Source organism: Ursus americanus, chromosome 8 (genome assembly GCF_024610735.1).
Source record: "Ursus americanus isolate L20-20 chromosome 8, mUrsAme1.1.p, whole genome shotgun sequence".
Lineage (NCBI taxonomy): Eukaryota > Metazoa > Chordata > Mammalia > Carnivora > Ursidae > Ursus > Ursus americanus.
This window is the reverse complement of record NC_142134.1, coordinates 4390632-4405532: the sequence shown is the minus strand read 5'-3', so window position 1 is coordinate 4405532 and position 14901 is coordinate 4390632.

Genomic DNA, 14901 nt, shown 5'->3' with positions numbered 1-14901 from the left:
TACACATTTAAAAAAAAATTTCACAATGATACCACTTTACCGTGTTGCATTTTAAAGTATTTTGCATTAACATATAAAAATTGCATTATTAAGTATTATTTATATACTACATATATAGTATATATTATTAAGTATATATTATTAAGTATTAAGTATTTTGAAAGCTTGTTTATAGTGATGACCAAAGCCCGCCATTGTGAAGCTACCATAGAAATAATCACTACATGGTGTTCAAGGTCTTTATTTTTAAAAATTCCTGTAGTTGACATCTACAACTATTTCCAACCGACATTGATTTGAGATATTTTAGGGTGTTGATATGTCTTCTGACAGCTCTTCATTGCTGAAATGAAGTGGTAGAGTAATTCAAGTTATTGAAAAAGCATAACTGCAGTTAGAAAGGCTAGGTAAGGACTCACTATAAAACCCCTTTGATTTTGACTTTCTTACTACTCGAGTGTTAAATAGGGCATGACCTGCCAATCCACTGAACTGGTTGAAGCCAAACCCTTCATGCAAAACCAGAGTGTGAAAGATCAGGATTTCCCGGACTCCAAAGATGTTCTTTCTTTCCTTTCTGTAATTGGTGAAAATTTCAAGTGGGGAAAAGCAAGAAATTAGGAAGAAATTGAAGGGAGGTGGGGGAGAGACAGAGACAGAGAACACAAATTTGTAAATACTCCTTGGCTTAGAGAGAACGCAGATTTTGCTGCCCTCCTCCCTTCCCCTGTGCTCCTTGTAAGCCATACTGGTTGAGACTCTGCTCTCTTCTACAGGCCCCCAGTTTCCTGTTTAACTGTTTTGATACCTTGATCTTTTTCCTTCCGTCAAGTCAGCCTTGACGTCAACATATAAAAAATATTTTACATTCAAGTATAGATTTATGGTACACAGATTTTTTTTTTAAGATTTTATTTATTCATTTGAGATAGAGCACGAGCAGGGAGAGAGGCAGAGGGAAAAGGAGAAGCAGACTCCCCACTGAGCTGGGACCCCCATGTGGGGCTCGATCCTAAGACCTGGAGATCATGACCTGAGCCAAAGGCAGATGCTTAACCATCTGAGCCACCCAGGTGCCCCCGTGGTTCACAGATCTTAAGCCTACAACTCAATGAATTTTGCACGTGTATCACCTGCATGGCCAGCGCTCAGAGGATTTTGATTTCCAATATTCCTTCCTAGTCAACTCCTCTAAGTAACCACTCTCCTGTTATCTATCACTTTGGATTAGTTTTGCCTGCTTGTGAATGCTGTCATATTTACGTGTAAATTTGGTTATAAGAATTATACCATGTAGTCCGTTGTGTCTGTTTTCTTGCACTCATGCTTGTTTGTGAGATTTATCCTTGTTGCCTGCCGTTGAAGTTAGTTCGTTCTCTTTCCGGCCTAGTATTCCAGTGTACGATTGCACTACAATATAATCTTTCTACTTCTGATGGGCATTTAGGTTGTTTCCAGTTTCTGGCAATTACCAAAAGAATGCCTGTGAACATTCTTGGACATGTCTTTTGATAGATACATGCACTCATTTATTTAGGATATATACCCAGGAATGGAGTTGCTGGGTTAGAGGGTACACATAGGTTTAGCTTTAGTTTGTTCTGCAAAATATTTTTGCAGAGTGCTTGTACCATTTTACCTTCTCACCACCAGTTTTTGAGAGATCCAGTTTCTCTACATCTTTTCCAACATTTGGATGGGTCAGTCTTTAAATATAAGCTCTTCTGGTCATTGCAGAGAATTATCTTACTCATTTATCTTACTGTAGTTTCAATTTGCATTTCTCTGATGAGTAATAATGGAGAGCTCAGCTGTTTGAAAGTGCGAAGGGGGTTGGGTCTTAAATGCAGCATGGATTGCATTAAGCATGTCACATTCTCAGAGGGATTTGGGATAGACTAATAGTGCAAAACTAAATAGTGAATAGGTGGCTTTCAATGGTCTGAACAGAGGTAGAGTTCTGGTGGTAAGTTGTCACCCTAGGATTTCCTGGAATAATGAGTATAAGCTTAGTCAGGAAACCCAAGAGAATTATAACTGGTAGTTCAAACAGAATCATGCTTTATTACCCAGACTCTTGTAGGATACAATCTATGCAAACTGCTCTGGGAGGAAGTATCAAATCAGTCCACGTATATGTTATTTAGTAAGGTTCATTGAATCTTGATTTTCAAAAATGAAAATACTATATTTTAAATTGTATTGGAAAGTGTTATTTGGCATATGACAAAAACCGAGTTGACCTTTTGGCGAGTGGCTTACCCAAGTTACCCTAAGGCAGCGCCAATATCTGAACGAACTTTTTGGAGTCATAGCCTAGGGTCCAACTTAATAGTATAAGGTATCGATGTAGCACTTTCAATTCTTAATGAGACTTTAATATCTACCCATTTTTGTGTGTTTTGCTAAAGAAAGCATAGTAAATCCTTCTCTTGTTCTTCTGCCTGAAGCTCACTCTCTTCTCTCAAGAAAGTGGGAGAGCACACTTGGATGCGTGCCAGTTTTGGAAATGATGGCACTCATTTTGCAATCGCGAACAAATGGCACAACGTTTTAGAGCTTACGTTCCCTCAGCTGTGCAATAACTACTACCCCCAGCATTGTGAAGATTACACGAGCTAACGTTTAAAAAAGCACCCAGCACGATTCTTTGCCTGAAGCGATCACTTTGGAGGTGAGCATATTAAAGTTGTCTGGCATGTGAAATTGAGACAAGAGCCATTTTCTGTCCGAAGAGGACTGACAATGAAGCAAATGGAGTTTAAGCTTCAGGGCCTCCTAGCCGGGAGTCAAAATAAGATATTCGGTCACAAGGGTAGTCAAAATAAGATATTTTCACTGCGGTTGGCGAGGATCACTTACTCCTCTCATTTTGACTTGCTTTCTATCACATTTGCCCTTCTTATCAACCGGCATTGGGGAGCTACGGGCATTTCTGGGCTTCAGTTGTGGGAAAGTTGGGTTTGGGAATGTGTTTAGTTTGGGTTTTGGGGATATATTTGACTCACACTGCTACACGTAGTGGAGTGACTGCTAGCTGTCTTGGTGTTGGAATGGCTTCCAGAAAAACTCCACGTTCCACTGTGATCTGCTTAGGTGCAAGGCCAGAGGTGTGGTCAAGAGGCTGGACGTGTGCACCCAACCCAAGATCGGGAGCGTGTGGGTGGCGGGGGAGGAAATGAGCTGATATGTACTCAACTACATGCAACTGGTAGAAAATTCCCCTTAACCCGAGAACTCACATGTTAAAGAAACTTGACAAAAGCCTTCCCAACATCGACCACAATCCTAAAAATGTATACGAAGTTACCAGTAATGAGTTGTGAAGCTGAAAGATGCTTTTCTACACTGTCAGTAAATTTTGAACGAACCTGCTTACAGAAATATCGAAGTCCATTCTCTCTATGGAAATTACAAAATAATGTTCATACCAAAAGTGGCTCAAAAGGCATGAAGTTCAAAGAACAGTAAAAAAGTCTAACAGAAGGGTGTCAGGAAGTTAATCAAATTACGTTATTTTCCTGGATGTTTACAGTGTCTGTCCGTTTTTGTTATTTGTTATGATTTCTTTTCCTATTCCCTGATACAATTATACTCATTTTGGATTCACAATGCAAAAAAAATTTGCATTTTTTTTTCTATAAGGAAACTTCAAGTTGTATGAACTTCTGGGGCACGCTACTGAATCCACCCATGTGTGACCATTTCTACCCAAGTAGCCAATGAGCCAGAAGGATCTTGTAAGACACACCTCGGCTTGTGGCTTTCCCCGGCTGTGAGTTCTGAAGCACCATGAAACTGAGACACCTGAACTATGTAATAGTTGTAGCGATGGGATTTTCAAAAATTTCATTCTACATAACAGATGAACGTGGGGCATGGGGAAGAGAGAGAGGCAAACCATAAAACAGACTCTTAAGTATAGAGAATAAACTGAGGGTTGCGGAGGGGTAGGTGGAGGAGGGGGGCCCTAAATTGGTGATGGGCGTTAAGGAGGCCACGGGGTGTTGCATGGAAGTGACGAATCACTGAATCCTACCCCTGAAACTAATTATGTTAAGTAAGTGAAATTTATATAAAAAGTTGGAAGAAAAAAATAAAAATTTCATTCTGCCCTCACGTTTCTTTATTTCCTCTTGGCAAGTTGAGTATTAGCTTTGCATTACTGAAGGAGCAAATGGGAGTTCTTAGCCCCTTTCCTTCGCAGTGTAAACACAGAGAAGACTGTGGGTCCCTGACCCTGCACAGTGAGATGACAAAGTGTCCATCAGATAAAGGGATCGTGCCCCCGAAGCAAATAGTGAGAGTACAACAGTATGCCTGCTTTCTGGGTAAAGAAACTGAGGCCCAAGGGGGTCCATGGGATTTATCAAGGCCGTGGTGATTGGGATTTAATCCAACGCAGTACCGGATTAATGAAACGCTGAGACTCGCTGCTACCTTGCTAACTGATTCCCTTCAAAAACACGAAGAAGAAAGAGTAACCTTGAATGTGCTTAGATATTGATGTTTCCTTGGCAACAGGTTTGAAGTTAGAAGCAACACAGTGATTGAACATATGCAATTTTGTTATAAAATCATGGCCTTTGAGGCCGTCGCCTCAGAGGCTCCCTCCCGTCCTTGGTTAATTGAAAAGAGAAGTTCTTTATGTCAGATGCCGGCATGTGGCAGCTATTTGAGAAAAATCTGTTTTCTAAACAGATTTTGAAGATCTGAGTCCATTTCCCTTGAAAATCTGAGGCCATTTGCCTTCCCTTATGAATCCCTCTCTGCCTTGGCCTTTTTTACTTTCTCAAAATAAACCAGAACCATGTGTGTAATTAGCACCTCACACCCACCTCCTTGAGATCCAGTCATCAGTACCTGTCTCTAGTTGAAGGGGTTCGTTACAATTTTGTTGCAATTAAACACAGACGAGTGTGAACATAAGGTATATTATTAATAGAATACCCATTTTTTCCCTCTGAATTCCTAGGCCATTCCAGTGCTACATTCCTTGTATAATTTTGCTTTTAAAAAGAGGTGCAGGTGCCTGCGTGGCTCAGTCCATTAAGCATCCGACTCTTGATTCCAGCTCAGGTCGTGATCTCAGGGACGGGAGATGGAGCCCTGCATTGGGCTCTGCGTTCAGCTGGCCTCCGTGCTGGTGTGGGGGGGGTTGCTTAAGATTCTCTCTCTCCCTCTCGCTCCGCCCCTCCTCTCCCCTCACCTGCCCCGCGCTCCTTCTCTTAAAAAAAAAAAAAAAAGAGAAGAAAGAGGTGCTGTTATTGAAATGCTTTGGTTTTAGGCCATTCGCTCCCTTTGAGGGCTGCTAGAAGACAGAACCCCTGGAAACGACAAATACAGTTCCCTACAGTTTTGCCAGTCACTGTGTGGTCCGGGCCAGCAGCATGAGTGTCTCTTGAGAGCTGGTTACAAACGCAGAATCACAAGACCCACCCCAGATCTATGGAATCAGAATCTGTATTTTAAGAACCCTAAGTGGTTTATATGCTCCTTGAAATGAGACACACTGCTCTTCATTGCTTGGGCTCTTTTCTTGGTAACTTGCAGGGAAAATTTATTTCAGATGTAACCCAGCGGTTAAGTTCCTGGGTGTGAGGTCACTAAAGAGTTTGCTGGATTGGAGACTGCCAGCTTCCAGCGAGGTGCTTTTGGGAAATCCACCCAACTTCTCTCAGGCACAGTTTCTTCTCTGCAGAAGGAGATGACAATAACACCTATTGCGTGAAGGTGAATTAAGCCCCATATCACAGTCGCAAGTGATGACCAGTAAGTGTCAGCTATTCTTCCTCCCGCTCTCCGAAGTTAAATTTTAATTTTTAATTGGATAGTTTGTTTTGTCTTATAGATCCACAAGTCGAGATTTGGGGAGGGGCATTTAGAAAGTAGAGGAAATATAAAGCCAAGCTTATAGCCCTTTCCAGCAGGAATTCGACTTTTTGACTGGCCCTAGCTTCATCTTATTTTTTATGTATTTTTTCCTTCATTCCGATTTCCTCGGAGTTTTACATTTCGTTCTGTTCACCATGGTATCTTCGTAAGCCACTTCAAGATCATTTTACATTGAGGCGTGACGTAAAAATAGTCATCACAATGACAAATTTATTAGCCCACGACTTTCACTTCAAGTTACATTGACAGACTTGTCTTTTTTTTTTTTCCTCTACCAATTCGCTGTAGTAATATTGGTTAACCTAGTAACCTTGTAAGGCCGGGGTGCTTACAACAATTGTTAAAGAAATGCTGTTGCCCTCACGCAACCTTGTTCACCGCGCTATCTCTAGTATCGTGTCTCACACGGAATGGGTGTATAGTATGTTTATTGAGTGCATGATACATACAAACTTAGATCTTATGTCACTTATAGGTTTAAATCCCTTCCTGTTTGCTCTTAAGTTCCAACCTGGAATGGGCTTTCCTCGTCTTTTGACATGGCCAGTCCACAGGACTCACTCAGGTCAAGTGCCTCCCTCACCAGGAAGACTTCCTGGACCCTTAAGCCCAGACTAGGGGGCTCTCTCTTCTAGAAACTGTGGAATCCACTGCTTGTCTTACTCAGTTGACACTTGACATTCCTCCTTATATTGGTAGCTCTCCTTGAACGAGAGCACAAGCTTTAGAATCAAGAAGTCATAGGTCCAATCCAATTTGGGCCACCTGCCAGCTGTGTGACTTTAGAGACATTAGTTCCTCTAGGGCTGTTCTCTCATCTGTAAAATGGGAAAAATTGGGTGTTGTATTGCTACAATAGATAATGTATGTGAATGATTAGCACATTTTCTGGAGATACGGTCATAATCGTGTCTTTTTTCACCAATTAAATTCAGTAACCTGCTCTCGTGGAACCAGCAGGAAATTATTACAGGGCTGTGAGTGAAGTCCTATTCCTGTAACCCTTGAGGATTCTTTTTGCCTCGGGCTGTCATGGTTGACACAGGCTACTGGGGTTGTGTCTCTTGATGACTAGTGGTGAATGTAGCTGTGATTAAATATCGTCTCGGTTTCATGTCTGAATTTCATGACTCGTCAGGGGTGGTGGAGGAGGGAGGTAAGAAATAGTCCCTGTTACCCAGTGAACAAGGTACAAGCTCTCCTTAGAGTCCCTTTTGTTGTGGTGGTTGTTTTTAATCCCCCCTCTTTTTATTTCATAAAATAACTTTTTTTTTTACATTTCTTTTCCTAAGAATATGTTATGGATACCAGAATTAATTTATTTCTAAGGGAGTGTTGTGGATATATTTATTTTTTTCTTTTGGAAGTCTTTAACATAATCCCTGACCTCTTTGGGCTCTATGGAAGGTTCCGAAATGCAAAATGCATGATAGTCAAATAAACAAATCTTTGAGTGTCTGAATTCTGAAAAAGTACTTAATGAAGCCTGTTCTCTTATTAAGAGACTATACAATGTTATTCCATGAGATGCTTTTTCTATACATAAAATCCTTGGGGATATGGATACAGTCCACTATAAAATTGATCTGTATGGTATCAGAAATTTTTCTTATAATATATATTTAATAAAAGAAGAGTGCTTTGAACAACAAAAAGGCTGGCACATCACATTAGTGCAGTACGCTCACTTTATATTTCCTATGGGTTTCTAACTATTCTAGTTCTTCTCCATATGGAGACTTCTGAGATCAAATCTGATCATCTTGTTTTCTGACTGAAGTCCAGCTGTCTCCCTGTTGCCTACAGTATTAAATCCAGTATGAAAGGTTTTGCCTATTCTGTCTTCCAGTAGCCTCCTCTGTCTCAACTTATGCCAATGCCACTGGCGGAAGTTCCAGCTGCAGTGGGGTTCTTGCCGTCACCGCCTACACGCGGAGCCCGTTCACAGCCGAGCCCTTGTCCCGGCTCTCTCCTCCACCTGCTCATCCATCTAGAACCCGCTCAAATGCCCTTTCCACTTGGAAGCCTCCCTGTACTCCCCCAAACAATTATTCTTGCCTCTCGGGCCCCCTGACAATGTATAGATAACATTTACATAGCACTTATTATGCCGGCTAATAATTTTTCCATTTACGAATCTCTGATTAGCTAATGAGCAATTTGTAATGGGGCTGTTGCCCTTCATGTCTGTGTGACCCACCCCATCCAACACAAGGTCTGTCACACAGAAGATACCCAATACAAGTTGGCCAAATAGACACATATGTCTACATTTATATTTTTAAAGAAGACCATACATTTTTCTTCTCTCAGATTCAACTTAATTTTGATGTTAAATTCATGTAATGAGTATTAATGCAAACTATTCTTCTGTACCTACTTATAATGAATCCTTGTGTCTTCTGATTCGTTACTAAAGTATGCATAAATCCACATCGATATTTATAATTAGATCCATTGGAAAACACAAGGAATGATTTTCCTTGTGTTGACCTGTTATTGGAAGGCACATGTCAGCTCCAAGACGCCTCTGCTTGCCTGGGAGCTTCTCCACTACGATCAGCGTGTCAGGTGCAGCCGCAGTGCGATTCCCTCTTGGTCACTTAACTGATCTTTTTGGTTAGTACGGGACCAAGACTACCCGCGGAACTCTGTAACCATGGTGATAAGATGCCCTATTTTAACTTCTCAACAGAAAAGATGAGATGCCCTAGCACTTCTGTGCCTGTGGTTCCCAGTGGAATTTTTGGGAGCCATTCAAGCAGTTAAGCAATAGAATCGGGCCCTGAACAGATAATTACTCTTTCCTTTACACGAGTACCTTTTAAATTGAGGGTGATGATTGACAGCACAGACAGTCCATGACCAGTCAAATGTGCAGTCTAGGGCCAGCCTGGGAGGCTTGTCATCCTTCTAATACACCAACTGGGGAAAAGCTCCTCTAAGTCAAAGGCTTTACTTCTTAAATAAAATCGGGGTATTTACCAAATCCACAACCGTGTGCTTTTTTATGTGTTATGAAATAAAACTATTATTGCAAGATGGATTTGGTCCTTGTAGAAAATCAAAGTGTTTTCTAACCAGGATTAGTGTCAGACATAGTTGAAATGGGGCATAGTGTACATTTGAGATTTCGGGAGCCATGGAGAAGGTACGGTGTCCAATATCTTCCCTGTCTTTAGTCTGAAACTTGCCAGTTTTTCCCTTTAAAGGTTTCCAAGCCATTGTAATAGAAAGATCTTTGGGAAAGGTATCACCGCAGGGGAAAGGGGGAAATTGAGTGGCCTGTGAAAGAAAACTGGTTTGAAGCCCTGTTTGTTTGGACTGAAGAGTGCTTTATGTATTTCTTCAACCAACGTTTAATCATAAGAAGGCTTCGTCTAAAACCCTCCATTACTCCATTACATTTAAGCAACATGGGATATGACAAAACTAATTTCTCACAAGGCAGAAGCTACACAGCTGCGGTCCTATTTAAGCGGACCAAGTTCTCTCAAAGTCGTCACAGTCTCCATTCCTCCCACATGTGTTCGGTAACACTTCTTCAGGTCTTCCTTGCTCATTCACTTTCTCCCTTGGCTCCTGTAGGTGGAAAACCAAAACAAACCAAAGACAGAGGGAGCTTCAGTAATTGTGACAATTCGGAGCCTGAAGGTAAAGCATCTGCTTAGGTTTGCTTCATCTCTAAGATCCCTGTACGAACACTGAGACTTCTCCATGCCTTTTCTCTTCTGTTGCTCCTGCCCGCTGAGGGCTGAGTGTTATCTCCCTCACCCCTCAAATTTATGTGTTGAAACCCTAACCTCCAATGGGAAGGTGTTCAGAGATGGGACGTTAGGGGGTAATTAGGGTGGTGAGGTCGTGAGGGTGGCCCTCATGATGGGATTAGTGTCCGTAGAAGAGACTGGCTCGCTTTCTCTGCTGTGTGAGGACACAGCAAGAAGGTGCCTGTGGTCTCCCAACCAGGAGGAAGGTCCTCACCAGGAACTCTACCATGCCGGCATCCTGATCTCAGACTTCTGCTTCTAGAATGATCAGAAATCAATATTTATTCTTTAAGCCATCCGACCCAGGTATCCTTTTATTGCTGCCTAACTGATTTATACACTGCTCGCATTCTTCCCTTGGGATATTATCAGAAAACAAGCCAAGGAAAACTAACAAAATGTGCATTGCTAATGTATTTTTTCTCAAGCATTTATTTAAAAACACTTACTATTTATATTGTAGCCTGAATACCTATGTACCACAACATGCATAACTGTTCCAGAGACATCCCACTTTCACTTGAGGTTGACTGGGACTGGATGTCTGCGTTTCCTCAAGTTGTCGAGTGTTACCTCAGTGGGAAACACATAGCAGTTGTACCTGAACGAGGCACGGAACTTATTCTGTTCATTGGCTGCTGTGGGAAAAAGCTGAATGATCTATTCCCAAACCTCATTCTCTACAGGAGAGGCACCCCTGCCAGGATGTGAGGCCCCACTTCCCCCAGCTGCTCCTGGCCAATTACGGAGCACAGTGCGGCTCTCAGAGCCAGCTCGCATTGGGTGTGGGGACACCCCACTGATTGGCTGAAACCTTCTAAGAACTGTGCTTGCCTCTGAAGCTCTTCCTGCCCGATGCCCTGATCCCTTGTTCCCTTGCTTTCGCAGCTGTCAGAACCCTAGCAGGGGCTGTAGGCTCTCCCTGCCTTCCCTTGCTGGTTTCCCCGCAGACACTTCCTCTACTAAATCTCGTACACCTCTCATCTTGTCTTGGCATCTGCTTTTCAGAAGATCCAAACTGACACACTGTACGTGACTAATGATTATTGGCAGAGTCAAGAGGAATTAGAGAGCAATATCACGGGAAGACCTGAGGAGGGCTGTGTGGGGGCCTTAAAAAGAGCACAAAAATGATCAATGTTCCTATCAGTCAGCATGGGTAATATGTCTCTAGATAGTGTGAGGAGCCAAATACATTTTATTTTATTTATTTATTTTTTAAAGATTTTACTTATTCACTTGACAGACAGAGAGACAGCCAGTGAGAGAGGGAACACAAGCAGGGGGAGTGGGAGAGGACGAAGCAGGCTCCCAGCGGAGGAGCCTGATGTGGGGCTCGATCCCAGAACACCGGGATCACGCCCTGAGCCGAAATCAGACGCTTAACGACTGAGCCACCCAGGCGTCCCCCAAATAAATTTTAAAACAAGATTCTGGAGGCACCTGGGTGGCTCAGTGATTTAAGCGTCCGACTCTTGATTCTGGCTCAGGAAATGATCTCAGGGTTGTGGGATCAAGCCCCACTTTAGGCTCAACGCTTAGCATGGAGTCTGCTTGAGATTCTCTCTCCCCCTCTCCTTCGGCCCCCACGCCCCACCTCTCTCTCAAATAAATACATAAAATAAAACAAGATTCTGGTTACTGTTCTTTGGGGGTGGTAGTGAAGATCAAATGTAGTAGAGGCCAGGCATCAACTCTTCGAATAGTAATAACAGTAGATAGTACAACACGTAGAAAAGGTTTCAGTGATGAGTTGCCAATTGTTATGTTCAATAAATGTGTTGAGTTTAGAGACAGGAGGAAGAGACCATCTGGAACTTCAGAACTTTTGGGGAACATTTCTTCCTAAAACTGGTTTTCACAACTGGATAAGAGTTGGTTCTTTTCCCTACAGGGAAGACTGAAAGAGAGGGGTTATATGAATTTTGGGGCCAGTAGTCACCGAGCAATACCTTAAAGCTGTGTTTCTCCAGTGGGGTCTCAAGACCTCTGGGCAATCATAAGAATCTATAAGAAATGGAAAAATATTACGTTTTCATTTTGATGGTAATCTAAAAAATTAGTATTTGCATCCTTGGGATCCCCTGAGTCCCCTTTTCACTGAGGGCTACCTCTCAATACCTTTTATATTTGTGTTCATAATTATGTTGGTCCCCAGTACTGCTTTAATCATCATAGGCTGAGAAAGAGTCTACAGAGGTAGACTTAATATGTAAAGGAAGCATTCTTGTCAAGTGAAGGCCAAGTAGCACCATTCGTGCACTGCAGAAATAATGATTTTGCAGAACAGTAGTTTGGATAAAGAATGGCAGTGACAAAATTGAGTCATCACCCAGCACAAACTCAAAGCCATCGTGTATGAAGAGGTGTGACGTGGCAACTTAGATTCAGGAAAACAATTTTAACTTTCATATTAAATTAATGTGGTAAATTTATTGCTTTTTAGTGTTTAAAATAGAATTTGTAGTTTGACGTGGCATCGTGATGTAAAATGTCTAAGCTTAAGGAGTCTATACGTAGTTTTATGAACAATATGGGTCACACGTGGGCATGCCCAGCCTTTCTCCTATCCACGCCCAAGAAGGAAAACTATTTCCTCCCACTCCCTCCCCACTCCTGCACTCCAGAGGTGGGTCTGCGTCTGAGCAGATAATTGGGAAAGAACACCAAGGCTGGTGATACCATGCTGGCTCAGGGGGGACACCAGCAGGCACGTGGGTGGAAGAGGAGACCACGTTTGGTATTGGCACCTACTTAACCCCTGAGCCGGGTGCTTTTGGGAAGTGGACAAACTCCTCCATCATGCGAAGGGTCTTCCTCAGGACCTGTGAGGTGAAAAGGGAAGGGGAAAGATTCATGGTAGGAGAAGCAACGTGCACATAGTAAAGAGCAGAAAAAGAGGAAAAAGTTGATAAGTTTGAGGGAGTGGAGAGGGAGTTGTGGAGACTGAGGTAAGAAAGAACATGTAGAGTAATTTGAGGATTCTAGAAAATTTGGAAGGGATGCCCCTCTGAGAAATGCTTCTGGGGGCTACAAATAAGATTCTCCGTGTCTTTCCTGGAGTCACAGGTAAAGACTGGCTTCCTTTGTCAGTACTGTTTGTGCTGAAGGACCGAGGGACACTCATCAGGAGTGGATCTTTTGATATTTGGGTCTTGTGAGCTGCCGATAGGCTGGCTTCGCCGACTATGGACCAATTAGATTAAACCCATGGAAATCTCTCAAAGGCAGACATTACATTTCAAGGAAGGTCTTGAGAAAGGAAATATTCTCTCAAGTTAAAAGGCACCCAGGCCTCATCCAAGGTCTCAACTGCTATTATTTTCCAAAGTAGGGGAATTAGCATTTGATTTCTCTTGTGCCTTGCCTTGGGGGGGGGGGGGGGCGCTTACCGGAAGGATAGAGGAGATACATCAGTCTTGAGTAGCTCAAGCTTCATAAATTCTTTAGGGTCACCATTCTCCCATTGCATTAGCTAAATGGAATGTCATGGAGGGCTGGTCTGCAAGAAGAAACCTACGGCAGATAAGGCTCCTGGCCGCCAGGTAAAGTGCAGTTAGCTGAGTATATAAAGTATAATTAGCGTCCTGTGGATCGTACACCCAAACAGCTCGCAACTTGCAGCTGCCCCCTTCCTCTCCATCTCTATCCCTTTCATCTCATCTCCACTGTTAGAATAGTTTTTAAGTGGATTCGTGCCTCCAGGAGGCGTGTTTTCCTACACTTGTTTTTATCCACTCATTCAGCCTATCTGTCTATTCGTGTGGCCATTGGAGGCTCACTTGTTAGACCCTGCGACGAGACCCCACAGTCTCTGCCCCTGCCCAGGTAACAGCCTAGTGGGGACAGGTTTGTTAAATGAGTCATCATTCAAACAGTGAGTGTGATGGGCTTCTGAGATTTCTTTACAGGGGGAGGGAAGGTCTGGGAGTGCAGAGAAATGCTTCCAGAGGAGCCCAGAGGGCCTTTAATCAGAGGCCAGAAGATTGAGGAAAAATTCACCAAGCAGAGGGCAAGCGGAGGGGCTGCGGGGCAAGAATGCTCCAACACTGGGAGAGGCTGAATGGTGCCCAGGAAAAAGGAAAGGACTAGCATTTAGGGGTCAGGTGGATTGGGTAAGTCAGCCTTCAAGCTCAGATCTAGAAGGGCCCTGTAAAAAAAGTGAACATTTAGTTTTTCATTCTAAGGGCTGTTGGAAGTCACTCTTAGTGACTACTTAATGTCATTAGAATACATCTAAATTTTTAATAAAGCTTTCCAGGCTCCCTGCTACTTTTCCAGGCCCATCTTTGATTCACTGCCCCTAAAGGACAACAGAATAAGCCACCCCAGAATGTGCCTCTTTGGCATGAGGAGGGAGATATATATGTTTTCCCTAGAAAGAGAGCCCCCGTGAACGTAGGAGCAGGGGCAGAGCGAGAGAATCTTAAGCGGACTCAGCATCTGGGGGGAGAGCTAAGGGGTGGGGGGCTGTTTCAGTCTCAGGACTCTGAACTCATGACCTCAACTGAGATCGAGCCAGAGGTTTACCAGTTGAGCTTCCCAGGTGGCATGGAGATAATTTTGAGCTAAAGAGAGTCAAGGCCCCTTAACTGCCAAGGGGATTTAGAGAATCATTTTGACTGGAAATGGATGAAGGCAGAGGAAGAGCCTCAAGAGTCGAGAGCTCGAGGGAAACCCAGACAGAAAGCTTGCCTTGTGCTTTTGAATTCCCTTGAGAAACTCAGTTACCCTAAAGTTTACTTGTAATAATATTGGTTCTAACTTGAAGATAGAAGTATAGGGGGCACAGAATCTTAAAACGTCATGACCGAAATTGGGCATCATTTTACTTGAAACTAATTATAGTCAAAGAGTTCTGGTAGTTACGAGTTTTTGTTTGTTTCTATATCTAATTTTTAGAATGCCTTACAGGTCATATGCAGGCCCTGGAAGTTTTTGTAGATCTTGAAACACTTGCAAGGGCTTTTAAGGGTTAATCAAATACATGGCTTATCCTTATCTCTTACCTTTTACTGCCATCCTGTGGCCATTTTATTTTCTAGCTTAAAAATACATTTGCAAAACCTTATTTTCTATCCTTATGACAGAGTGTGTTTGGGGATTTTATCAGTTCGCAGTGAACATAGATATGCTGGAATACACATATTTAATAGCATTTTGCTATATTAAGATGCTCCATCAGAAGTATATACTTCTCATGGAATTTTAATTCTGAGTGAGCTTCCGTGCAATATTT